The 26,600-nt window shown below is 37.2% G+C and overlaps 2 long non-coding RNA genes across 7 annotated transcripts in view; one reads left to right on the top strand and one right to left on the bottom strand.

The window, feature by feature from the left end:
• The window catches only part of LOC120368343 (uncharacterized), a 57,699-nt gene extending 41,056 nt beyond the window's left edge, over positions 1 to 16,643 (top strand). Inside the window, exons 5-7 of one of the 6 annotated variants that reach the window (XR_012519143.1) lie at positions 6,051 to 6,288; positions 7,662 to 7,726; positions 9,625 to 16,643. This is a non-coding gene — a long non-coding RNA (uncharacterized LOC120368343). Of the gene's footprint in view, positions 1 to 6,050 lie in introns of all 6 variants that reach the window. The other 5 variants (XR_012519139.1, XR_012519141.1, XR_012519140.1 and 2 more) reach the window with 5 other exon arrangements.
• Positions 16,307 to 26,350, bottom strand: LOC141585593 (uncharacterized). Its single transcript, XR_012519144.1, has 3 exons — positions 26,120 to 26,350; positions 19,852 to 19,907; positions 16,307 to 18,038 (listed from the first exon to the last, which is right to left on the bottom strand). It is a non-coding gene; the product is annotated as an uncharacterized LOC141585593 (long non-coding RNA).
• Positions 26,351 to 26,600: the final 250 nt, after the last annotated feature.

The raw sequence follows: 26,600 nt of genomic DNA on the forward strand, positions 1-26,600 counted from the left end.
ACCAGAGGGTTTCAAATGTAAAGTTATTTGTCTGGGTTTCCCGCTGGGCAGGTAGGGTAAGCCAGGTGGGGCTCCTTTGTCCCAAAATCCCACTGAAAGTGGGGCTCCTTTGTCCCAAAATTCCACCAAAAGCTCTGGGAGGAGGGGGCTCTGTAACTCAAGGCTGTGGACCAAGTAGCCAATCTGATATCAGAGTCAAAGATCAATCACTCCAGTGGAAGTTTGAAAGAACTCTCATTAGACAAGAACATAAATGGAGAGGGAATAACTCAAGGGTTAAAACTTCAGCTGCTCCTTGCCTTCTCTGGGCTCTCCTCCGACAACAGCCTGGGAGCTGTCTCTCTCTGTCTCTCTCTGTCTCTCTCTGTCTCTGTCTCTCTCTGTCTCTGTATCTCTCTCTCTCTCTCTCTCTCTCTCTCTCTCTCTCTCTCTCTCTCTCTCTCTCTTTCTCTCTCTTTCTCTGTCTGATAAATCGCCCTTCCACAAAACTATTTGGGTCCACCATACTTATTTGAACAGCAAATTCACCATGCCTCCGGGGACCCTTTTTTTCAGATGGATTTTCAGATAGTTACAATTTTATAACAGATTTCATAACAGATTTCTCACATGTAATTGAATCGTGATTTTTTTTCTTGAAATGTAGTTATGATGTTCTTGAGAATTATTTGTGCTGAATATTAACATAATCTCAACTTGAGTTTTTCATATGAGAGAATCTTTAGACCACTTGTCTCTTTCATGAGGATGGATGTAGTTAGAAACTGATTAATATTTTCTGTAAATCTATCTAGCTAAGCACACATAAATGGCTATACATCCAGATTTATAAGGGACATCAAATAAGTGATAGCTTCACTCTCAGTCCTTCATGGGGGTATATTAGTCAGGGTTCTCAGAGAAATAGAACCAATACTATACATATATATATATATATATATATATATATATATATATATGGAGAGAGAGACAGAGGTATTTTTTAAAAATTGGCTCACACAATTCTGGGGCTTGATAAATTCAAAATCCGCAAGGTGGAGATTCTGTCAGGCTAAAGACCAGGGGAGAGTTGCAGCTTGAATCTGAAGGCAATCTGCTGGCAGAATTTATTCTTCCTTCAGGGAAGGTCAGTCTCTGTTCTATTAAGGCCTTTGACTGGTTGGATGAGGCCTATCCACACTATGAAAGGTAATCTGCTTTACATGAAATCCACCAATTTAAGTGTTAATCTCATACAAAACACACCCTCACCAAACATACAGAATAATGTTTGATGGATTGTCTGGTGCCTTAGCTCAGCCAAGTTTACATATAAAATTACCCATTGTAGTTTGGAGCTCATCCTTCTGATAAGATGGCCTCTACATCCTCACACATTGACCAAATGAGGGCTCCTAGGCCAATCCATGTCTCAAAAAGTAACAAACTAAAACATTTTATGTTTAAGATTAAACATGTTAGGCCTAGCCTGGTGGTTCATGCCTGTAATCCCAGCACTTTGGGAGGCCAAGGTGGGAGGATCGCCTGAGGTTGGGAATTCAAGACCATCTTGACCAACATGGAGAAACCCCATCACTACTAAAAATAAAAAATTAGCTGGGCATGGTGGTGCATGCTTGTAATCCCAGCTAACTCGGGAGGCTGAGGCAGGAGAATTGCTTGAACCTGGGAGGTGGAGGTTGCGGTGAGCCCAGATCGCCCCATTGCACTCAAGCCTGGACAACAAGAGTGAAACTCCCATCTCAAAAAAAAAAAAAAAAAGTTTAAACATGACACATAATGAGAATATGAAAATAATAGTCTAAATATTTTTAAATGCAAATAAAAGATATAATATTGTCTTCTAGCTACAATGGATTGTCTTTCAATATCTTCCAGTGTTTTCCTTCTAAATGATGCAGGGATTTTTTAAAAGCGCTACTGGTGTAAATGAATAAGGTTTGTCTTAGTTTATATAATTTGGTAAAATAAAATATTTGGTATTGATTATATTATAATTTAAAATACTGTTTTTCTAGTCAATTATTTTATTCATCTTAACTTGGCCGTTACCTAAGCTTTACTTTCAACTTTCTTAGAACCGAAGAGCTTAATTACACAATGATCTGGAAATTCATTTAATGCATGGGAAATTAAATTGTCTATGAAATATAAATGTATCCTTTTATAACATATAAAATACCCCATTGTTAAGTATTTCATGTGTTGTATTTCTTTTTTTTTTTTTTTTTTTTTAGATGGAGTTTCGCTCTTGTTACCCAGGCTGGAGTGCAATGGCGCGATCTCGGCTCACCGCAACCTCCGCCTCCTGGGTTCAGGCAATTCTCCTGCCCCAGCCTCCCGAGTAGCTGGGATTACAGGCACGTGCCACCATGCCCAGCTCATTTTTTTGTATTTTTAGTAGAGACGGGGTTTCACCATGTTGACCAGGACGGTCTCGATCTCTTGACCTCGTGATCCGCCCGCCTCGGCCTCCCAAAGTGCTGGGATTACAGGCGTGAGCCACTGCGCCCGGCCCGTGTTGTATTTCTTAAATAAAGTTTATATTTGGCAAATGGACATTTTAGGGGTCTGTATTTTAGGTAAGCAAGAATCTGCTGTTTAAATAACAAAAGGAAATGCATCTACCTTAGTCAACTGAAGTTTTAACAAACTCAGTTGCATTTCTATTAGGATTTTATTGTGAGAAATAGCTGATATCGTTATTTGCTTTTTCCTCTTTGGTGATTCAGTTTCACCTTTGTATATTCAGCAGTGGAGAAATGCTGTTGGCTGGACCACAGTTTTGATTTACATTTGGTCTCCTAGAATTTCATTATAATAGTCTTGTTTGGCATCCAAAGTCTATGTAAGTTCCAGTTTATATTCCTCCTCAGCTGAATAATTATACAAGTCACCACATTTCCATAATCTTTGCCAACATTTTCTTTCCTTTCAGTGGTAGTGGAAAGTAGTTTTTGTTCTGATTGTGTTTGTTTGCCAAGGGCATTATTACCAAGACTTGGTAAAGGCTCTGATTGGGCCACATATTCTTCAGCTGATTCCACTCATGCTCCTGGCCTTGACCAGTGCAGCTGGTTTGTTTGTTTAAACTCAGGAGTTATTTTTTCTCCCATTATGTGCTTTCATGAGCTGGAAAGTTTTAGAAAATAATTTTCTAATTAACCATAAGATCTTCTGAAAACTCGAAATGTAGCCAAAATAATTTCACTTGTTGAAAAACAAAATAGCATATGTTACAAGCTCAGTCTCTGGACCCTTGGGGTAGTCATATGGTTTTGAGTCCTGGTCCCACAACTTATTAACCTCTCTGTGCCCTTGTTACCTGGTCTTACAAATGGGGGAACTAATAGTACTCTAATTTAAAAGGTTGCTGTGAATAATACCTTCCACATTGTAAGTGCTGTTTGTTATAATGTGTTAGACATTATAATTTGTTATAATACTCTGTCTTTGGAGTAGGTAGTTCAATAAATTAAACCACTTGTCTATTTACTAAGCTCTCTAGTAGGCTAGTTAGTTGATTTAGTTAATGGAATGTTGCAATTTCCATACAGTTAGATAATTCCTTTACATTGAATGAATTAAAATTTAGAAGCATTAAGTAAGTTTAGTGATTCTCCTGGGAATAAATATTAATCATAAACCTAGATATCTTTAAGTTATATGCAAAATAATAGCTCACTCTTGAAAGTCATTAATTCAAGGTGGGCTGTAGTGGCAATTGCCTATGGTCCTAGCTATTTGGGAGTCTCACTTGAGACCAGGAGTTTGAGGCCGCAGTGCACTATGATTATTGTACCTGTGAATAACCACTGCATCCCAGCCTGGACAACATAGTAAGACCCCCATCTCCAAAAATAAATAAATGAAAGATTGTAAAGACAGCTCATGTTATTAGGATACAGTTTATAATATATGATTGCAATTACAGTCAGCCAGACCTTGCCTAGGCATTCTCAAGCTCAGTCACAGTTTTCATATTTTCATCACATCTATGGAATTAAATGCCTTGTTAATAATATATGTGTTGAGTTTAATTGTCTTTTAAAACTATTTTAAAAGATTACAATATAACTGAGCATTAACCAAAAAAATTATTGTATTTGTAATAAAGGATGGAAACAGAACATTGAGTATACGTTTGATACTGGAGAAGCAGAAATTTGTTCTTGAAAATATAGTCACAATTTTATTTTTTCTTGCAAAGCAATAATCCAGTGCTCTATAGAACCTAAGAAAGGATAGTACTTACAGGCATGAAAAGTTATGATATGGTTTGCTCCTAGAATACATGTAACTGCCCATAGACACTTTTTAGTAAGGCCAGTAATTTAGGGAGAAAAATCTACAGCTAATGTTGAAGAAATATTTAAAGAAATGCCATCTTCTCAGCTCTGGGGCAATACTGTGTTGAAAACACAGATGTTAACAACTCTAAGTTGAAAAGTGAGTCAGAAGTATTGGACTCAAATTGTAAAGAAGTTTAGGGAATATATTCTTCATTAATTTTTTTTTCAGAAAGAGAAAAAGAATAATAAGAAAAAGAATAAAGAAGAGGAAGAAAGAGAAAGAGGAAGAGGGAGAGAGAATAGGGGTATTGCTTTGTTGCCCGGGCTAGAATGCAGTCTAAATATGGGTATACCTATAATTGTCCTTAATAATGGAGACATGAAAGAAAATGAGGGAAGAGAGTAACAAACAAGGAGCCAACCTACATTTCGTTTAAACTTCTAAGTTGATATGATGTGGTACTGACAAGAGTGTATATTTTGTGTAAAATGGAGAGTTCTATAAATGTTATTTACATTTATTTGTTCCAGATCTGAGTTCAAGTCCTGGATACCGTTGTTAATTTTCTGTCTCATTGATCTGTCTAATATTAATGTTGAAGTCTCCCACTATTATTAGGTGGGAGTCTAAGTCTCTTTATAAGTCTTGTATGTCTGGGTATTCCTGTATTGGATGCGTAATTTTTTTTTTTAAGATGGAGTCTTGCTCTGTCACCAGTCTGGAGTGCAGTGGCGTGATCTCAGCTCACTACAACCTCCGCCTCCCAGGTTCAAGCAATTCTTCTGCCTCAGCCTCCCCAATAGCTGGGATTACAGGTGCCCACCACCAAGTATGGTTAATTTTTGTATTTTTTTTTTTTAGTAGAGACAGGGTTTCACCATGTTGGCCAGGCTGGTCTCAATCTCGTGACCTTGTGATCCACCCACCTCAGCCTCCCAAAGTGCTGGGATTACAGGTGTGAGCCACCACCCCTGGCCCTTCTTCATTAACGTTTTCCTTTTATACCCACATAGGAGTGATATGCACTTCTTTAAAATCGTGTTAAATCTAAAATAGCTCTTTCAATAAATATAAAAATTTAAAAACTAAGTGAGGCCAGGCGTGATGGCCCATGTCTCTAATCCCGGTACTTTGAGAGGCCAAGACAGGCAGATTATGAGGTCAGGAGTTCAAGACCAGCCTGACTAACATGGTGAAGCCCTGTCTCTACTAAAAATACAAAAAATTAGCTCGGCGTGGTGTTGCGCACCTGTAGTCCCAGCTACTTGGGAAGCTGAGGCAGGAGAATTGCTTGACCCTGAGAGGTGGAGGCTGCAGTGAGGTGAAATCACACCACTGTACTCCAGCCTGGGTGACAGAGTGAGACTCCACCTCAAAACAAAACAAAACAAAACAACAACAAAAAAAACCAAGTGATATAGAGACCTTATGGATAGCTTAATTGGTAGCATTATTTTCTTCTTTTGTATTAATATATAAAGATAATGGCACATGTTAAAGTGATGGAATCATATTTGATTAAATATAATAAGCATAAGTAACAGTAAAAACCTATCTATGGTAAAGGGCCTAGTTTCAATTTTCAATTCATCACAGGTATTTTATAAAGTACAAGAAAAATGAAATTTAAAAGATATGAAAGTATAATAAGCTAATTCTTTGAATTATTAGATATAACAAATGTAAAATTACCTTGTCAAATTGCCCTAAAATTTTCTAAGTGCTCACTCTCACTTTTTTAACTTATCTTGCCCCAGACCAGTAACAATCCATGGACCAGCAGTTTGTGGGCCACACTGAGTCGCTGATCTTTGGTGCTATTGAAGTGAAAACACTGAACATCAAATATTCTCAGGAATGGCTGGTGAAGTTCAGAAAAAGATAAACTTTAGGTTTTCTTTCTTATACACATCAACATGGTGTTTGATCTTTGTATGGAACTTTACAGTTTATGAAATACTTTCACCAGTGAAACCTTCCAGCTAAGTTGTCTGGGTAAGTTCAGGCTTTGATGCATACTCTCTACTATAAACACATATACAGGTTGGTAACAGAGAGACTAAAAAGACATAGGCCATCTCAAAAGCAAGTTCATCATTTTTATTGGGCAGAAACACAAAGCAAAAGCAGGTGCAGAACTCAAGGTAGACAATAGCAGTCAGGAGCTTAGCCCTTGTCAGTTAAAGAGCAGACAGCGTTCCATGCAAGAAGGCAACAGAAATACTCATTTCCCAAAGCTGGAGACTGCAGTGAGACTCCTGCCCTCATGAAAGGAAAAGACCAAAACCACTTCCGATTCAAGTCTGTAAGGAGCTGTGAGCCAGGAGGCCAGAGTGCAAAGACACCATTTTATGATTAGGTACTGGGTCATAAGCATACTTCCTGCAGGTTCCGGATTGGAACACCAATATCTTCAGTTGTCAAAAGGCTTATTTTTTGGCCATTGGCTCCGGTGTTTCCCCTCAACTACCTTGAGGGAAAGTGGGTGTGTAGAATGACTCCTATCACACAAATCAGAAAATTAAAGCTCAGAGAAGTTACCTCGGAGCACCCAGGACTAATGCCCAGCTTGCTGTGCTATTTCAAAAACGCAATCTGAGTTGTATAGTCGGAGTTAATGGAATCAGCAGTAGAAAACTTGTTCTTTCCTTAAAAATTGATGTTGTTGTTGTTTGTTTGAGACAGAGTCTTACCCTGTTGTCCAAGCTGGAGTGCAATGGCATGATCTCGGCTCACTGCAACTTCTACCTCCTGGTTTCAAGCGGTTCTTGTGCCTCAGCCTCCCAAGTAGCTGGGATTACAGGCACATGCCACCATGCCTGGCTAATTTTGTATTTTTAGTAGAGGCAGTGGCGGGTATGGGGAGTGGCATTGTTCACCATTTTGGATAGGCTGGACTCGAATTCCTGACCTCAAGTGATCCACCTGCCTCAGCCTCCCAAAGTGCTGGGATTATAGGCAAAGCCACTGTGACTGGCTGAAAATTCAGATATTTTTAAATTAAAACTGAATAGGTATTATAATTTGTGGCTTTTATAATTGTTTTCCCAAAGAATATCAGTTTTTATGATAAAATTTCAACAGTAGGTGGAGTAAATAAACTTTTGTCTCTTACAATTTAGTATATTGGTTTCTACATGGTATTATCAAATTCCAAGGTACAAGCAGTTTCCACCAAAAGGTCGATAGGATCTTCATATTTTATTAGATGGGGTGAAACCACTGACAAGGTGATCTACAGCCTCAACAGGAATTTTCAAACAGTTGAAAAAACAATTGAGAAATATATGCCAACATACATCCTGGAATTTTCAAAATAGTCCCAATTTCATATAACTTTATTTCTTCCTCTTACCTTTTCTTAACAGATTATGGATATGTGATTTAATTCCAATGGCTTTGTAAGATGCGCTATATAAATCAAGACAAACAGGTAAAAACTTTCATCAGATGTCTTAACTTTATTTATTTATTTATTTTGATTCAGAAGCTCTCGGCTACATTTAAGAGAGACCTCTGCAATCAAAGTACCAATCAACAGGTGTGTGGATTCAGCTTGAACAGATATGGAAATCAGTACAGGAAGCACAGTCATAATAGCAAGCATGGATAATCTTGTAAACTAAAGCCACCCTCACCAGTTACTTTTAAAAAAAATCCCTCTGAATTTACTTACTCCTCAACTTACTCCTAGCATCTGCCCATTTGTCTGTTGACAAATAATAAACATTTTCTTCTCTGGGCTCATCCTTCTTTATCCCCATCAACTGCTGTCTTCATCCAAGTAGCACAGTACCATAAAGGATATCATACTATTGTATTTCTTGAAATTATGTGTAGGATTTTGTTAGAACTTAGAGAAGATGTGGTTATGCTTTTTAATTTAAGAAGTATAGGGTCTGGCACAGTGGTTCACGGCTATAGTCCTAGCACTTTGGGAGGCTGAGGCGGGGAGATTGCCTGAGCTCAGGAGTTTGGGACCAGCCAGGGCAACACAGTGAAACCCCATCTCTACTAAATACAAAAAAATTAGCCAGGCATGGCAGCGTGCACCTGTAGTACCAGCTACTCAGGAGATTGAGGCAGGAGAATTGCTTGAATCCAGGAGGCGGAAGTTGCAGTGAGCTGAGATCGCACCACTGCACTCCAGCCCAGGCGACAGAATGAGACTCCATCTCAAAAAAAAAAAAAAGTCAATATAGGATTTTTCTTTATTCTTGTTCAATGCTTTCTTCTTCTCATTCTGACATTAAAAGTGATATTATATAGTCAAACTTTAGGAGTGTTTAGATGTACACATGTCTTACATACATGTATGTTTGACATAGTCTTATGTATCACTTGACACACAGTTCCTAGTTTGCACTTTGAGGATAAGTCGTCATCATTTTCATGCATACAGTGGAAGGGTAGGAAATGAGCACATCTTGATTTCTTGCACAGTGGATCAGACATGCCCTTAACCCTGAAATCCATTAGGGAAAGGATTCCACAGATATTAGCTCACTTAAAAATAGCTCATGCTTTAGGACAGTTTGTTTCTTTCAAGGTTGTAAGACTGGATAAATAATGTAGAGACTCTTAAAATGTCGAGTTTATGTCTTAGCAATTAAGAGTATTCAAAAATAAACCATAAATGCCTGTGATTTATATGTTTGGCAAAGCACTTATAAATTGAGGTTTGCTTTTTTCTTTCTTTAAATTCCAAAATGGGAATTCCTTGTCTCATTTAAGAAGTAGGAAAATGACTTGTTTGTTTGTTTTTCTTTTTCTCCATTATCTGTGTAGCTTTCCACAGAATTTTGGTGCATGGAGCCCATTTTCAAATAACATCTGCCAACTGTTCTTATAGATCAGATTATTTTAAGAAAAAGAAAGAAAGAAAATGGATTAGGTCGGTTATGACACCAGCTTATAACCAAAAATAATGGCTGAAATTAATGTGTTTCTAACTGTTTAAGCACCTAAGTGATGTTTAAACATCTCTCTGGATGTTTAAGAGAAACTTGCCAGAATTTGCTCAGTGCTAGTTCATTCCTGATTTAAAATACTCCATGCTTGCAGAAATCATCCAGCTCCAAATAAGCTATTAATTGCAACACAGATATTTATTTGTAGTTTTGTGGTTGGCATATATGTCTGGGTTCAGAACTCCCACTGCTTTGAAAAACACTTTACAATGTCTGCCAACTGACATTCATAGGTATATCATTATCTCTTATTTCCTAGGTTTGAAAGAGAAACTAAAAAAAACTTTTGTCAGATCTTTGCCTGTTTTTTGTTTTGTTTTGTTTTGTTTTGTTTTGTTTTGTTTTGTTTTTTTTAATTCAGAAGCTCTAGGTTACATCTGAGGAAGAGCCCCTGATTCATATATAGGAGTTAATAAATTAAGGCATCTATTCGATAAGCACTGTTAAATACCTCATATGTCATACAGTATTTTGGGTCCTGGTGATAAGACTGATAAGACATGACTCATACCCCCAAAGAGTATAAACAATTTAAATGGAAGAGAAGACTGCATAAACAAGTAAGTGGAATGAAGCTGACAGATCACTATTTTCACCATGTCCTCGCAGCTACTCCATTGCCCCACCAGGCACTATGGCTGATCACCATAGTCACATTCTGCTGGAAATTTCCTTTGGCACCCCAACAAGGGTCTAGGGCAGGAATTCTCAATGCCTGCTGTACACTAACTTCTCCTGGGAGGATTATTTAAATTATCAATGCCTAGATCCTGCTTGCAGCAGACTAATGGAAACCAAATCCTGAGGTTAGAGCCTGGGCATCAGTATTTTTGAAAACATACAAATGCTTCTGATGCACACTGAGTAATGAGAGCCACCCTGTGGGATGAAGTACCTGTCTCTCCCCTGTCATGTGTCCTCTGGTAAAGGGGCCACAGAAACTGTGCTGTGTGTGCCCCCTGGCTTAAAGAGGTTCTCTGGAGCCTTGAAAAAATTGCAGAGTAGAAGAAATATCTACATGAAATTTTTCTTAATATTCAAATTTGTAGTGATAGTACACAATTGGCCCTTGTACACATGGGTCTCTTAGGCCTAAATGCAATCAACCTCAGATAAAAAATATTTGGAAAAAATACAATAAAAAGTAATATAAATTTTTAAAATACAATATTAGAAATACTTAATAGTGCTTACATTGTATTACTTATTTTAAGTTATCTGGAGATGAATTAAAGTATACGGAGGATATTCCTGGGTTATTTGAAAATAATATACTATTTTATGTAAGGGATTTGAGCATTCATGGATTTCAGTATCTGCTGGGTTCCTGGAACCAGTCCCCGACAAATACCAAAGGAATGACTGTATACTCCTTCAGGTATGAGAAAATGCTGTTTCATTGTTATACTCTTATGTTATTTTAAGTGTGTGTTTTATAATGTGGTACATAAATAAGTGAAGTGTATATAATGGTGCATGCTCAAAACATTTTACTTATAGGGATGTGGGGTCAAAATTTTATAGAAGACTGTTTTCTTTTTAGCATTAATGACATTCTATAGTTTCTTACTTAAAATTGGCAATTTTTTTCTCATCTAAAAAAAAACTCTACAACCTATTCACTAAATGATTTCATATATAGACTATTAAAAACCAAAAAGTGGTTGATTTTTTTTTTGGCAAGTTGGTCTCCTGCTTCCCAGCGGTTGTTTTTTTTTTTTTTCAAATACTTAAATATTATATGTTTAAATACTAAATATTAGTATACATAGATAGAAAACAAAGAAAATTTTGTCTGTGAAATAACAATAACACAGTACACTTTAAAGTGACAGAAGGAGACTTTCCCAGATGTTTCTAATCTAACAGTGAAATAGCAATATGCATTTTAGCCAGGTGGAAGGCCTTAACTGAAACGTTTTTCTTCTTTAAGGATAATTTTGTAAACAGCATGCTCCTTAATTAAGCAACATCAAAATGCACATCTAAGTGACTCATTTCTACTATATTTGTGAGGGATTGAAAAAGGACTATAATTACTAATATCAGTTCCCTGCAAATAGTTTTATACACACACATACACACACACACATACACACACACCTTTTTCATTCTACACTGTGAATTATTTACCTCATTATACAACATAAGTTATTAAAACAAAGCAATTATACAAAGACTGAGTGGTCATGTTACAAAAACTTTGAATTTTATTGGAAAGTGGAAAAAAACATTTCCTGTGATTCTCAGATCAAAACTCCCTTGGGCCTCATCACAAGGCCTTTCAAAAGCAGCCCTTGACATTGAGGTAAGGAAATTTTGCCTACATAAGAAACTCTGCTCTGCTTTGTTTAGGAAGTGTTGACTGAAAAACTTCAGTTGGATCACATGGCCCGGAAATGCTGTGCCAGCTTGGACCTACTTTGAGTTTCCTTAAGAAACCTGGTATGTTTTAGTTCAAAGATGTGGAGACCTGTTGGCAACTCTTTGGAAGCATTTAACAAACTATATTAAGGCTACCTTCAGGCACTTCATTTATAAGCTGTAAGAGTTCTGGCTGTTTTCCCTTGAGTCTATTTTTCTAGAGAATACTTTTCTTCCATTAAATTCCATGTCACAGATAAAATAATTTTTTGTAAAACATACTCATTAATTTGCTTTTATCTAAATATCTATGCAAAGAAAGTTGTCTAAACTCTTCAAGCAGCTACTTGCATTAGAATGTCAATTTCTTTTCTAGATTTAGCTAATAGGTTGGGAATGTAAACTTGATTTTGGTTGCTAAAATTACTCTTTTTAGATCTTTCTAATCTCATAATTTTATTCTAAGCTAAGTTTTCTCTTCTCCTTCTCATCCTGTTTTCCTTGATCATCTTAGAAGGTGGACTTTCTGTTAAATTCTTTCTGCTTATGCATTACATATAAGAGGCATTTTTTTTAACATTGTAATCGCCATGGCCAACAAAGTCACTCCAGATCTTCCTTATGTATGTGCTGCCCCTTAGTAACAAAAGAAGAGCATCAAAGATTGTGCTTTTAGTAAACAATGAATTTAGAGTCAAATAATCTCTTAATGAAGAAATATAAGTAACTTTAAATTTATTTACAGTGAATTCTTTCAGTCTGTTACCGTTTTTTTAATGAATTTTTTAAGAGTTAGTCCTATGAAAATCACTCTATGGTAACTATACGAACAAATATGAATGAATTATTTTAAGGTCAGTCTAGGAACTGTTCACTTCCTTCATTAAATCCATTTTCCAAATTTGTTAGCACTTAATAACATTAGGGAGATGAGCCTACAGAAAGGCAGAGTATAAATATGGAGTCAAACAAATACTGCAAAGATATAATGAAGTTCAATATTAAATAACCTGCAATAGGCAAGGACTATGACAAAAGTTTCAAGAATAGGCCAAGATCAAAGAAGAAAAGATGAAAGAAGAAAAATCACCTTACAACATTTCAGTCAAAGGTATAGAGAAAAAAACAAAGCAACAGACTTTGCAAATAGCAGCCTATTACTCATAAGGCTGGTTTTGCATAGAGAAAAGTAACTTAAGCTATAATTTTCTGTTTTCACTGATCCTTTTTTTACATCAAAAACATATGCATACATGACATAACAATGTGTAACTTTGGAAACTTATGGAAATAATGTATATATTAAACTTTCTAAGAAAATCATATATGAAGGATGATGTAGTTTGAATGTTTGTTCCCTCAAAAATCTCATGTTAAAAGATAGACATTTCTTAAAAGAAAACAAATGGTCAACAAATATATTTTAAAAGGCTTAACATCACCAGTCATCAGGGAAATGCAAATCAAAACCTCAGTAAGGTATTATTTCACCCCAGTTAGAATGGCTGTTACCAAAACAACAAAAAATTTTAAAATGTTGGTGAGGATGCAGAGAATAGGGAACTCTTAAATACTGTTTGTGGGAATATAAGCTACTACAACCACTATGGTGAACAGCATGAAAGATCCTCAAAAATGACAAAAACAGCCACCATATGATCCAGCGATCCCAGTGCTGGGCACTTAACCAAAGGAAAGGAAATAATTATCACATGATGTTGGGGATCCACCGGCTCATCTTGCAACTGCCAAAAATATGATTTATATTTATAACTCCCTATTAAACATTTGTCTCTGAGAGAAAAATAATTATATCAGAGAGATATCTAAACCTCCATATTATGCCAACATTATTCATAATAGCCAAGATTAGAAATCAACATAAATGTCTAATAACAGATGAATGGATAAAAAAATGTGATATATGTATGTGTGTATGTATATATATGTATATGTACACACATACTGTAATACTATTCAGCAGTAGAAATTAATGAAATTCTGTTATTCATTACAACATGCATAAAGTGGGAGGAAATTATGTTAAATGAAATGTATTGAAATATTACTATGTACCCCATGAATAGGTACAGTTACAATTTGTCAATTTGAAACAGAATTTTTAAAACTTGTGAGAAACGAGAATGTCCAATGTCCAGAGAACTCTTTCTCTGAAGATTTTAAAGTAAAAAAGATTATATTTTGAGAAAAAAAGTATAGTCCCTTTTCTTCCTTAAAGTATAAGAATGTAAGAGATTATTACTCAAATACTTCCTAGAACAAAGATGACAAATTTAAAGCTCCTAAGCCCTACACCATCATGGCTATTCCATCACCACTGAGCCAAAATGGAGCACCATGATGTTTTTCAACTGAGCATTCCCAGCCATTTAACCTGTCAATAAGAGATATAGGAACTATTTCATTTTATTTATACACCACCCTTTTCCAGAACTAAAAAAAAAAAAAAAAAAAAAAAAATTAAGAAGGCTTGTGCTTCATAAAAAGGAATTATTGAAATAAAACAAAACAAAACTCTAACCATAAAGGAATGAATAACATATCCTGAAGAAATTTCCTCTTTCTCAAATTAAAAAGGCTTCAACCTTGAATTTTCAAAATAAACCCATCTCAGAGCTGCCACTCGGTTAGTGAAAACTATTAAGCTACAGACTTCGCATTGATGTTACTTATTCTCTATTGTGACCCATATAGCCCTACCCTATTTCTCTTCTGTTCTCTGTTTTTATTGGTCTTTGTTGGGTCACTTAGCTCAAGCTAAATGGAAAGAGTAGAAAAAGAGGCTTTCTTTTGCCTTCCTGTCAGCATGCAGGTATATAACCCCTCTGGAATCACAAAACCTACAGGTTGTTACACTCCAACCACCATAAATGACATCAGAACTGAGTTCATGTGAATACCAATTCTAACAGTATCTTTTAAAAATCAGGGCATGGTTTGTGCTTTGAGTAGAAAATGTTAGAAAAAGTACGTGTTGTGCCCCCCAATCTCTATCCCCATCCTACTTTCACCTTTTCTAGGTGAAAGGATATGTCAGGCATTAAGGTCAAATTCACACTGAAAGAGAGCTAACAGAAATAAAAAGACTGAAGGAGGGAGAAAGGGTGTTTATTAAACTTGGGGTCAAAAAAGGAGACAAATACTATTTATTATCTCCCCTTCTGTTGCAAGAAGAGGTCAAAGAGGCTGAAATGTTAGAAACTTTTGCTAGGTAAAAGGAAAGTATTTTGAAAACTGAAAAAAATAAATAAATAAAAAATAAAGGGGATGGTGGGAGAATAATTTCTCCATTGTGCTTTTTTAAGTATAGAGTTTTAGATGATGGGCATTTGTCTAAGACATTTTCAAGATTTCAAGAGACTTTATAAACCTGTGGAAGTGGATAAAAAGGTAGGCAGGCAGGTTAGGTGTGCTTTCAAATATACCAAAGAAGACCAAGATGGAGACTCTAGACTACGGGCAAAAGAATCACTGGGGGACTTCAGATGATCTCCTTACTTGTCCAGACAAATTTACCATTGGGAGAAAAGGCAGATTTCTGAAGAATTACTTTGCAGAAATAAAGATATTATCAGGCAGGAAAAGTCATGTTATGCTACAATGAAAAAACCTTGTTGACTTAAAATAATCAAGTTTTGTTTCTTGTTCAATCTATACATTCATCTACTCTGCTCATAATATTCATTCAGGCAACACCATGTCAAACATTAAGATGAGAGAAAAGAGAATTCTGAAGCTTCTCACTTTAGTTAACAAATGATTACCCTGGAAATATCATGTGCTACTTTTGCTCACAACTTATTATTCAGAACCAATCACAGGGCCCCACTCAGCCACAGTGAGGATGAAAGTTATGATCTCCTGTACCTGGAATAGAAGACGCGAAGCATTTAGGAATACAGCACTAATAACTACCTCAAGAGGGCATCCTCTTGTTTCTCAAGAACCTAAACAAGTATAATGGAGTCTCAGAGTCAAAAGAAGAAAATTTATAACATGCCTTCTGCTCGTAAGTATGGATATAAAACAGAAGTGGCATAGAGCATAAATAACCTCTAAGCTACCTGATTCCCCCACTTCTGGCATGCAAGATAAGGTTTATAAATACTTGGAGCATCTAGGAAATGGATTCCCTGGTATATGATTGATAGCTAGCTAGCTAGTTAGAAATGAAGGAGGCTAGACTAAGGGTTGAGAAAAAATTATTTTTTCTTCTCCTACAGATAGATAGAGCAAAGACATAATAGTATTTCATTAATATGGGCTGGATTGGGAGAAATACACACTGATTTTAGTCAAAGGTATATATTATTAAATATATCAAAATTAATGATTATTTTCAGAAAATATTGTCAATATTGCAAAATAATTAAGAGGAAATATTACATACAAAACCTCAATCAGATTTAGTTCGTATATATTGACTTAAATAAAAAGGAATGCAATACTTCCAAGAATTTGTCATATGTAGCCACAGACTTATAGACTCATTCATTGATGTCTCTTCACTACCAAACCATTGGTTTCACAGCCATCCAACTTTTCTTCAGACTGAAAAAGGAGTCAGTTAGCTTGCTGCGACATTTTATGATAAATTTATGGTTAGTCTATACTTTTAAATGATAAAAACTAATTTTAATTTGAAAAATAATGCATACTTTATCTAAGGTCATAAAAAACACATTGGTCATTGTCATTTATTCTCGCTTTACTCATGTTTTAGTTGTTTTCTATTGTGAGAATGATCAATTAAGACAGCAGAACTCTGAATAACATAATGAGAAAGGGAATCTATTGAGAGGATCACAGCCAGAACAGGAGGAGAAGCCTACAATGGGCTTTAAAGAAATAACACAAACTAGGACATCAAGAACCAGACCATTATACAGGAGTGAATTGGCTAGCATAGAATAAGGACACACCAATCATTGTTCAAGGTTTTGCATTGTTCTCCTCAAGAACATCTTAAAGCAAATGCTATTTAGCCTACTCAAAGTTATGTTTCCATCCCTTTGGTTAGAAAAGGTCAAGATACTCTGACTGACAGGCTTCTTAATCTTGCACACATTGAAGAAGAGATAATTTCTCAAAAAGGATGTGGGGTTTTTTTCCCCCAAGTCAAGGGAAAACAGCATAAGGAATACCAAATAAAATAGAAAATATCTACTATACTAGAGTCTGCTCCTAAGAACTCTAAAATTCAACAACATTCTTTTTAGGGGCATATATAAACTTCCTCATAAGGCTCATAGTGAAGCTAGATGATAAAGGACCTTGTATGTCAGGAGTTTGGAATTTTGCCAAGCAGGTTATGAGGTGCTACTGATTTGTGTTTGTGTGTTTATCTGCTTAACCACTAGCTGAAATGTCTGAAGTGGGTTATAGGAGTAAACCATAGGAAGTATTAAGAGAAAGACTAGATAGGCAGCTGGCAAAAATTGAGTCAAAGAAAAGTTGTAGGAACCTAATGTATGACAATATCAGTAGAACTAGGAAAGAGGAATCTGTATTAATTAGCATTTTCCATACAAAAAAAAACCACCCCAAAACTTATCGATTTAAAGCGACTACCACTTATTTATTTGACTGGTCCTCAACCACTGAGGTGGGGAAGTGAGTGAGATATCTGGCAATGTCTAAAAACATTTTTTGTTGTCACAACTGGGAATGAGGATACTGTAGTCATCTAGTTATTAGAAATCAGGTATGCTGCTAAACATTTTACAGTGCAAGGAAAGTACCTCTCCTCCCCAAGAATTATTCAGTCCAAAATGTCAATATTACCAAGGTTGAAAAACCTTGATTTAGCTTAAGACTCTACAGGTCATCAGAGTGGTTTGGGCTTCATTGGAATTCTGCTGATTTGGGCCATGCTCACCTGAACTCAACTTGCTGATTCATACATCTGTGGTCACCTATTAACAGTTGGTCAAGTGGGAGCTGGCTAAGCTGAAGGACTTAGCTCTAACAGCTCCATTTTGATCCCTGTGGTTTCTCATCCTCTGGAAGGATGATCAGGGATTGTTCACACAGTGAAGGCTACAAGAGATCAAGAAGAAATACGCAAGGCCTCTTGAGACCCAGCCTCAGAATGCACACTGTTGTGTGTGTCAGTCTCGTTCTATGAGCCAAAGCAAGTCACAAGGCCAGCCCAGAATTAAAGAGTGGAGAAATAGACTATATCTCTTGATGAAAGGGATGCCAACAAAATAATAATTGTTAATATTTTTATAATCTACCAAAGAGAGAATCTTGAAATAGCTAGAATATAGAATTAAAAATAGTTGGCAGCAGCTGGTAAAAGGAGAAAGATAGTGAAATTAAAATTACTAACCAGAGATCCATGATCAATTGAATCCTGTTTTTGCCACTCACCTCTCCACATGGTTCCTAGGGAAAAAAAAAAAATAGACACATAAAACAAAGCAAAGTAAAATTGACCCATTTTATTTCTCTCTGAAGAATTTGGCTCAAAAACCAATAGAGATGCATATTGGTCCATTCCCACACTGTTATAAATAACTATCGGAGACTGGGTAATTTATGAATAAAAGAAGTTTAATTGACTCAATGTTCCACAGCTTGTGCAGGAGGCATGGCTAGGGAGGCCTCAGGAAACTCAAGATTATGGTGGAAGGTGAAGGGAAAGCAAGCATGTCTTACATGACCAGGGCAGGAGAGAGAGAGTGAAGAGGGAAGTGCTACACACTTTTAAGCAACCAGATCTTGTGAGAACTCATTATCACAAGAACAGCAAGGGGGAAGTTCACCCCCATGATCTAGTAACTTTCCACCAGGTCCTTCCGCCAACATTGGGAATTACAATTCAACTACATGAGATTTGGGTGGAGATATAGAGCCAGACCTGGACTCTCCCAAATCTCATGGCCTCTTCACATTTCAAAACACAATCATGCTTTCTCAACAGTCCCCCAAAGTCATAACTCATTCCAGCATTAACTCAAAAGTACAAGTCCAAAGTCTCATCTGAGACAAGGCAAGTCCCTTCTGCCTATGAGCCTGTAAAATAAAAAACAAGTTAGTTACTTTCAAGATACAATGTGCATGCACGCATTGGGCAAATGCCCCCATTGCAAAAGGGAGAAATTGGCCAAAACAAAGGTGCTATAGGTTCCATCCAAGTCCAAAACCCAGCAGGGCAGTCATTAAATCTTAAAGCTCCAAAATTATCTCCTTTGACTCACTGTCTCACATACAGGCCACAGTGGTGCAAAGGGTGGGCTCCCAAGGCCTTGTGCAGCTCTGTCCATTGGCTCTGCAGGGTACAGGCCTTGTGGCTGCTTTCATGGACTGGCATTGAGTACCTAAAGTTCTCCCAGGTGCACAGTGCAAGCTGTGCACCATGCAAGCTATCCTGGGATCTGGAGAATGGTAGTATTCTCAAAGCTCCACTAGGCAATGCCCCACTGGGGACTCTCTGTGGGAGCTCCAACCCCACATATCCCCTCTGCACTGCCCTAGAAGAGGTTCTCCATGAGGGCTCCGCCCCTGCAGCAGATTTCTGCCTGGTCATCCAGGCATTTTCATACATCTTCTGAAATCTAGGCAGAGGCTCCCAAGACTCAACTTTTGTCTTCTGCACAGCCACAGGCCCAACACCACACAAAAACTGCCAAAGCTTGGGATTTGCACCCTCTGAAGCAACAGTCCAAGCTGTACCTTCGCCTCTTTTAGCTATGGCTGGAGCTGAAGCAGCCACAATGCAGGACACCACATCCAGAGGCTGCCTAGAGCAGCGACACCCTGGGCCTGGCCCGTGAAATCATTTTTTCCTTCCTAGGCCTCTAGGGCTTTGATGGGAGGGGCTGCCATGAAGGTCTCTGAAATGTCTTGAGGCATTTTTCCCATTTTCTTGGCTATCAATATTCGGCTCTTCTTTACTTAAGCAAATTGCTGAAGCCTTGAATTCCTCCCCTGAAAATGGGTTTTCCTTCCTACCACATGGTCAGGCTGCAAATTGTTCAAACTTTCCCTTATCTTCCTGTCTTATTCTAAACCTTCCAAAGTGTTCCATCCTCTGCCCATTACCCAGTTCCAAAATTTCTCCCACATTTTCAGGTATCTTTAGAGTAATGCCCCGCTTCTCTGATACCAGTTTTCTGTATTCATCTGTTCTCACAGTGCTATAAAGAACTACTTGAGACTGGGTAATTTATGAAGAAAAGAGGTTTAATTGACTCACAGTTCTGCAGGCTGGAAGAGGCTGAGGCTGCAGTGATCACACCAGTGCACTCCAGCCTAGGTGACAGAACAAGACCCTGTCTCAATAAATACATAAATAAATAAATGAGTCTCAGGCTCTACCAACTAAGCTTTCCAGGCAGTTAAATAATATTTGTATCCCTTTAAAGCTCTCCCACTCCTCATACACATTGAGTAAGAAAATTGGAGCAAGAAAATCAGGGCTTTTCCCTTCTCCACTATCTTGTAAACATTTGATAATGTTATTCCCCATCTGTAAGTTCTTGCTAGGTCATCTGATAAACACATATACCCAGAAGAGTCATAGTTTAGTCATTGCTTTGCATTTAACCCCTTAAACAGGCATTTGCATCTGCCCTCATACTTCTAGACACAAAGCGTTTCTAAGAAAGTTTAGACCCCGAGGAGGAAGAAAAGGGAAGTAAATGGAAAAGAGTGTCTCTCAGCATTTCTTCTCAAATCATATGTCACATCATTTACTCTGCTTATACTTTAATGCTGGTCCTGAATAACTGAAAAGGCTGCATTGTGTCTTGAATTTTAAAAAGTAACATAATATACAATCCATTCACCACATTAATTCAGGTGCAACCTTGGACAAATTGCTTTGAACAATTTCAGCCACTAGGCAAGTTTAACTGCAAAATGCTCCATTCTCCATGAGGGAAACCTCTGGGAAATACAGTGAATTTGAAACTTTAAGAGTAATTCAAATGTGTACAAAAAAGATAGAACAAAAATATGGTTTCTACAAAATTGGTTTAAAAATGCTATTCAAATTCCATTTAAAGTATCATTATTGTAATCTTTCTATTAAAAGATAAAACATGAGTGAAAATATTACATACTTTTCTAACCTTTGCTGATGCATAGGAATGCAATCTATTTTTTAAAGAACACAATCACTACTGTAATTCTTGAAAATACCAAGCTTTGAAATCCTCTTAGTTAAAAATAAAGTTTTGGGAGGGGACTGCCGAAGCATGCAAAGAAGAGTATAGAATTTTGCATTTTGTAAGTAATTTTAACATCTATTTTATAACGCCCTCACTTGTCAGAGCTAGCAGCAGACAACACTAGCTTTGTCCTTGGTTCTGCTTATAAAGGTGAAGGGACAGATGCATGCAGTATTTTAAAACCTAGAATCATGTTTTTCTCAGAATATGAAGGGAAAGTTTGACAATATTACACAGTTTCCAGTGACACTAAATGCATACCATTGCATTTTGTTTTTCACTCATAAAGCCCCAGGTATTCTGAGGGTCTAAAAATAGGAACAATAAGATTCATGGGACAACCCACGGTACACCTGGATCATTTGTTCACTTCAAAAACCACATTCTTTCTACATCTCTGTCTCAGTTTCTCTCTCCCTCTTGCACACACATGCACGCATGTTCTCTCTCTACACACACACACACATACACACACACACACACACACACACACACACACACACAGACGCAGAATTTCATAACTTCTCCCTGCTTTTTCCTCCCAAAGGAAAGCTGAAGAGCAGCCCCTTGTGCACTCCCTTGTAGGAGCAATATTGCCAAAAACTGATCAGGTTCAGGAGCGCATATTCGGCATTGCCCTTGTGAGGCCAGTTTACATGGGTAAAGTCTTTCAAGGATGCATTCTTCCCTCAGTACTGTAGGCTTCCTGGGAGTTCACCCATATATCATTCATTTGTCTCATCTTCTCTCCTCTCCTCTGCACTCCCATACCTTTCCTCTTTCTTCCCTGCCCTCTTTTCCTCCATGCTCCCATCCCCATAGGTGCAAATTTTTTCTACATTTGGAGAAAGTTTTTTCAGAGGAGAAAAAGCCAGAAGATTCTTCTCAACTCTGAGATTCTGGGATTCTGTGATTCAAGTCTTCGGAGCCTAATGATCCCAATTTGAACTGATGTACACTGGTAGGTGAAGTGATAGGACAGAGGAATAGATGCTGGAAACTGACAATGGATGTCTAAAGTCCTTCTATGACACTTGGCCTCATGAAACTGAAAAGTCTGTGCTGGAGAAGTCAGCTACTGTGTATGGGTAATTGTCCCCACTCTGGACGTTCAACCTCTACCTAGGCCACACCCTATTTCTAGAAAACTGTTATCATCACCCGATCATCAAGGTTATCTCCTTCCTTCCCTTACACAGTCTTTAGAATCCACCCCCCTCATGTTGCCTCTCCTATGTAACAAGAGAGCAAATAGCATACCTGCCCTGGGTTCTGTGTCCAATGTAAATTACTTATCTACTACTCTGCATATACATGGTCTCAATGAGCAAAGATGTGTTGTGCCCAGTTTCTATTTCTGAGCATGTAATTGAAAACCTATCAAACTGGGCCTCAGCAAAATTGGGAGGTAGAAAGTATGGGTCAAAGTGATCACATTTCCTGGGTGAGAAGACCATGAGCCAAGTTACATTAAAAGGCCTGGCAATCAGTTTCAAGGTGTTTAACATTCAATAGAGAAACTGCAAGAAAGTAGGAAAAGTTATACACATTTTAAAAGTTAACCCCTAAGTCGTCAGCCAGCTAAAATGCACTCTACATTGAAGCACACTTGAAACTCAAAAGTGTGCCCCGTGGACCAACAGCATCTCTTAGGAGCTTTTCAAAATGCAGAATCTTCCCTTGACTCCAGGAGTTCAAGGTGCCAGTGAGCCATGATCATGTCACTGCACTCCAGCCTGGGCAACAGAGCAAGACTCTGTCTCAAAAAAAAAAAAAAAAAGAAAGAAAGAAAGAAAAGAAAAAGAAAAAGTATAATCTTGAGCACCACCTAGGACTACTGGATCTAAATCTGTATTTTCAAAAGCTATCTAAGTGATTGGTATGTGACTTAAATCTTGTAAAAGACTTTCCAAGAACAGCAATCCTCAAAGTGTACTCTCCAGACCAGAAGCATCAATCATCATCAATGGAAACTTATTAAAAATGCAAAACCATATGTCACTCCAGACCTACTCAGTCTAAAATTTTGGAGTAAGGTCCAATAATCTGTGTTTTAACACACTGCAATGATTCTGATATATCCTCAGTCTGGAGAATTTCTGCCTATGGCCTTTTTCAATTTATATTAAAGAAGAGCCATCTTTTGACAAAAGTTAATTTAATTCTTTTTTTTTTTTTTTTTTTTTTTTTTTATCAAGTCTTGCTCTGTAACTAGGCTGGAATGCAGTGGTACAGTCTCAGCTCACTGCAACCTCTGACTCTCGGGGTCAAGTAATTCTCCTGCCTCAGCCTCCTCCCAAGTAGCTGGAATTACAAGCATGCACCACCACACCCAGGTAATTTTTGTATTTTTAGTAGAGACGGGGTTTCATCATGTTGGCCAGGCTGGTCTTGATCTCCTGAGCTGCTTTGGCCTCCCAAAGTGCTGGGATTACAGGCGTAAGCCACCACGCCCAGCCTAATTCTAAATGCTTTAAGTAACTAAGAGAACAATATACCTATCTGGACACTTTTTAAAATATTGTCAATGCCCACTAGTATTTTCCAAAGATATATCCATATGATTTTATTTAAGCACTAGTCAGAATCGATGAATGTGTTATGTTGAATACCATTTGCTAATTCATCTGGCATTTGGCAAAACCATATCACATTAATATGATGGATGATCCTGCTTCTTTGGAATGAGAAAACTTCCACATGGAGGCACAGTAATTATTCCTGAAGGAATGAACATAATGTAAACTGTCATTATGGATAAGTTTTGTGGGCAAAGGATGCCCAGGAGAAAGGCATTATGTTAAGCCTTTATTCCCAGCAGTGGAGCTCTGCAGCCTTGCTCTCACTTAAAGTCATTGACAGAGCTGCCTAGACCTTTCTGCCCTTTGTGGCTTAAGTCAACCGGTCAACCCACCTAGCAATTTTATTTCTAGAAATGTATATTCAACTATATCCCCAGATGAATATACAGACATATGTACAAGAACATTCATTACAGCATAGATTGTTGAAAACAAGCAAAATACCTACAGTCACATGGAGTAACTAATCAGAGCTAGTTCCCATGGGGAGGCCTCTGGTGTGCACCAGGAATCAGCTCTTTGTTTCCAGATTATGACAGAAACAAGTGTATCAGTCTCCTAGGGCTGCCATAATAAAATACTGCAGACTGGGTGGCTTAAACAACAGAAATTCGTTTTCTCACTGTTGTGGAGGTTAGAAGTCCAAGATCAAGGTGTCAATAGGTTTGATTTCCCCTCAGAATCCCTCCTTGGCTTGCAGACAACTGCCTTCTGACTGTGCCCTCACATGACCCTTCCTCCGTTGGTACACATCCCTGGTGTCTCTTCCTCTTCTTATAAGGATATCAGTTATATTGGATTAGGATACGTCCCTAACACCCTCATTTTAACCTCTTTAAAGACCTATCTCCAAATACATTCACATTCCAAGGTCCTGGGAAATGGAATTTTAACATACAAAATTTGGGGATACCATTCAGTCCGTGACAAACAGTCAGTCTTAGAGAGTAGCTGGGCCACAGAGGGTTATTTACTAAATGGTTTAGAAGTAGTTTAATATTTTTCAAAACTGGCACAGTTACCTTAGTAGGTAGTGGCTGACTATTAACCCTGGCATGGGCTCTGTGACAGTTGTAAAACCATGTTGTGAAAAACTCTAAAGGTTGCAGGAGCCCCTTCAGGGATCCCCAGGATTGAAGATTGAGGCTAAGTAGGTAGGCTCTGAGACTGTTTCTGGAATTTAGTTATTTTACATCTAGTAGACAAAATAATGTGCTATGGTTATAAACACAGAAGCTGGAATCAGAAAGAGTTTGCATTTATGTTTCTCACCTGTAAAATAAAAATGTTATAATAGTACCTATCCCTAAGATTACAAGCAATAAGATAATGATATAAAATGTTGATGATCTGCCAGACTCAAAGTAGATAGTCAATAAACAAGACATTATTGTACCTTTATATAAGCTTATTTTTCTAAATAGTCTTACACACACAAACACACACACACAGTGTTCCTTCTAACGGTTTTACTTGACCTCTAAAGACACTTTTAGCTCTAGCACTCTTATTCTAATTGATAGTCAGGCACGAGTAATTCACAATAAAGGATTGAGACTTTTAAACACATTTATTGTTTTAAATATAAAAATAAATAAGAAATAAATTGTACTTTCCTACTTTATGAGAATTCTTTTAGCAGTCATATTGCTTGATTTAACTGGTAAGTATTAAAATAACAGTGTAGTACTCACCTGATAAAACATTGCAACTTCTGTTAGATTGCTTTTTCTATGGTTATCATATTATTAAACTGCCATTTTGCAAATTGAATTAAGTAATATGTAATCATTAAAATAATGAAATATGTATTTTATGTACCAATATGGAATAATCTTAAAGATATATTAGTGACAAAAGCAAAGTACACAGAAATACTCACAGTATATGTTTTTTAAAAACATATTTTTATATTGTTTACTTTTTTTTACCATGTGTATAAATCACCTTTTGAAAAAAAAATAGATTTCCTTTCAGAGTAAAGTATAAAAGGAGAGAACAGATGCTCAAGGTTTCATTTTCAAACAGAAATCACAATCAACAGCAGCAGTAGCAGCTGCTATTTATCTGTATTTGATAAGAGCAAAGCAACAGATAGAAATGAAAAATAAACTAAATGAAAGGCATCTACAGAGATCAAATTCCAGGTAATTCCTTTCCCAGTTGCCTTTGTTGTACGTTCCAGAATAGTTTCTTAGTACTAAGAAATTCTGTGATTTAGTGGACACAACAAAAGATGTGGTATCAGACTGAACTGGATTCCAATTCTACTCTTCTGACTTTCTAGCTCTGCAAACACAGAAAAATGCTTTTACCTTCTGAACCTCATTTTTGTCAGCACACAAGCATCAAAATGCCCATCCTTTCACCACTCATACTGGTTTTGAGGCTTAACTGAAATTATATGTATACAAGTGCAAGGCAACCAATATAGAACAAATATGCTCACTTATCTCTTTCATAAATTCCTCTTTAGCTTGTAGGATACAGCTATACATTCATTAATTTATTCAATAATAACAAATAGACCCTTCTAAATACTGGAACTAAAATAGAAAGCAGAACACACTCCTTCTCTGCCCTCTTGAAGTATAGAGTTTTGCAGGAAGATAGAAGACAGAACACACATCCACCACATTAAATCGTGACAAATGCTATGATACAGATAGACAGGATACCCTAGAAATGCATATCAGGCACATCTACTCACCAAAGATGTCAGGGAAGGAATCTGGAGGAAGTTGTGTTCAAGTGAAGCCTAAGGAAAGATAGGAGTTCACTAAGTGACTCAGGAGAATGTCGTAGGCTTCCCACTGGCTTGGCTGACCCCTGGAAGATAAAGCCTAACCAGTGAACAGTGCAAGTTGAGAGCTCACAAAGCAGTTCCCCTTGCATTTAGCTTGTCACAGCCATTTTTTTCCATTCCTCTCATAAAAGTAGTTGTTGGACACAATCGAGACATGTGAAAACATCAGCTCAGAGAAAGGAAGTCGAAGGTCACATAGCTACTGAGTGATAAAGCCAAGATTTTGATTGGCTCTCACATTTCTGAAACACTCAATTGATGGAATTTTTATTTTTAATTATTTATTATTATTATATACTGATCAGTGGAGTGTGTCTTATGACATTAAAATTCTGACTCAGTACTGGGTAGGTCTAGGATTTCAGCCACACTGCAATACCTAGAA

Source organism: Saimiri boliviensis, chromosome 9 (assembly GCF_048565385.1).
Source record: "Saimiri boliviensis isolate mSaiBol1 chromosome 9, mSaiBol1.pri, whole genome shotgun sequence".
Taxonomy (NCBI): Eukaryota; Metazoa; Chordata; class Mammalia; order Primates; family Cebidae; genus Saimiri; species Saimiri boliviensis.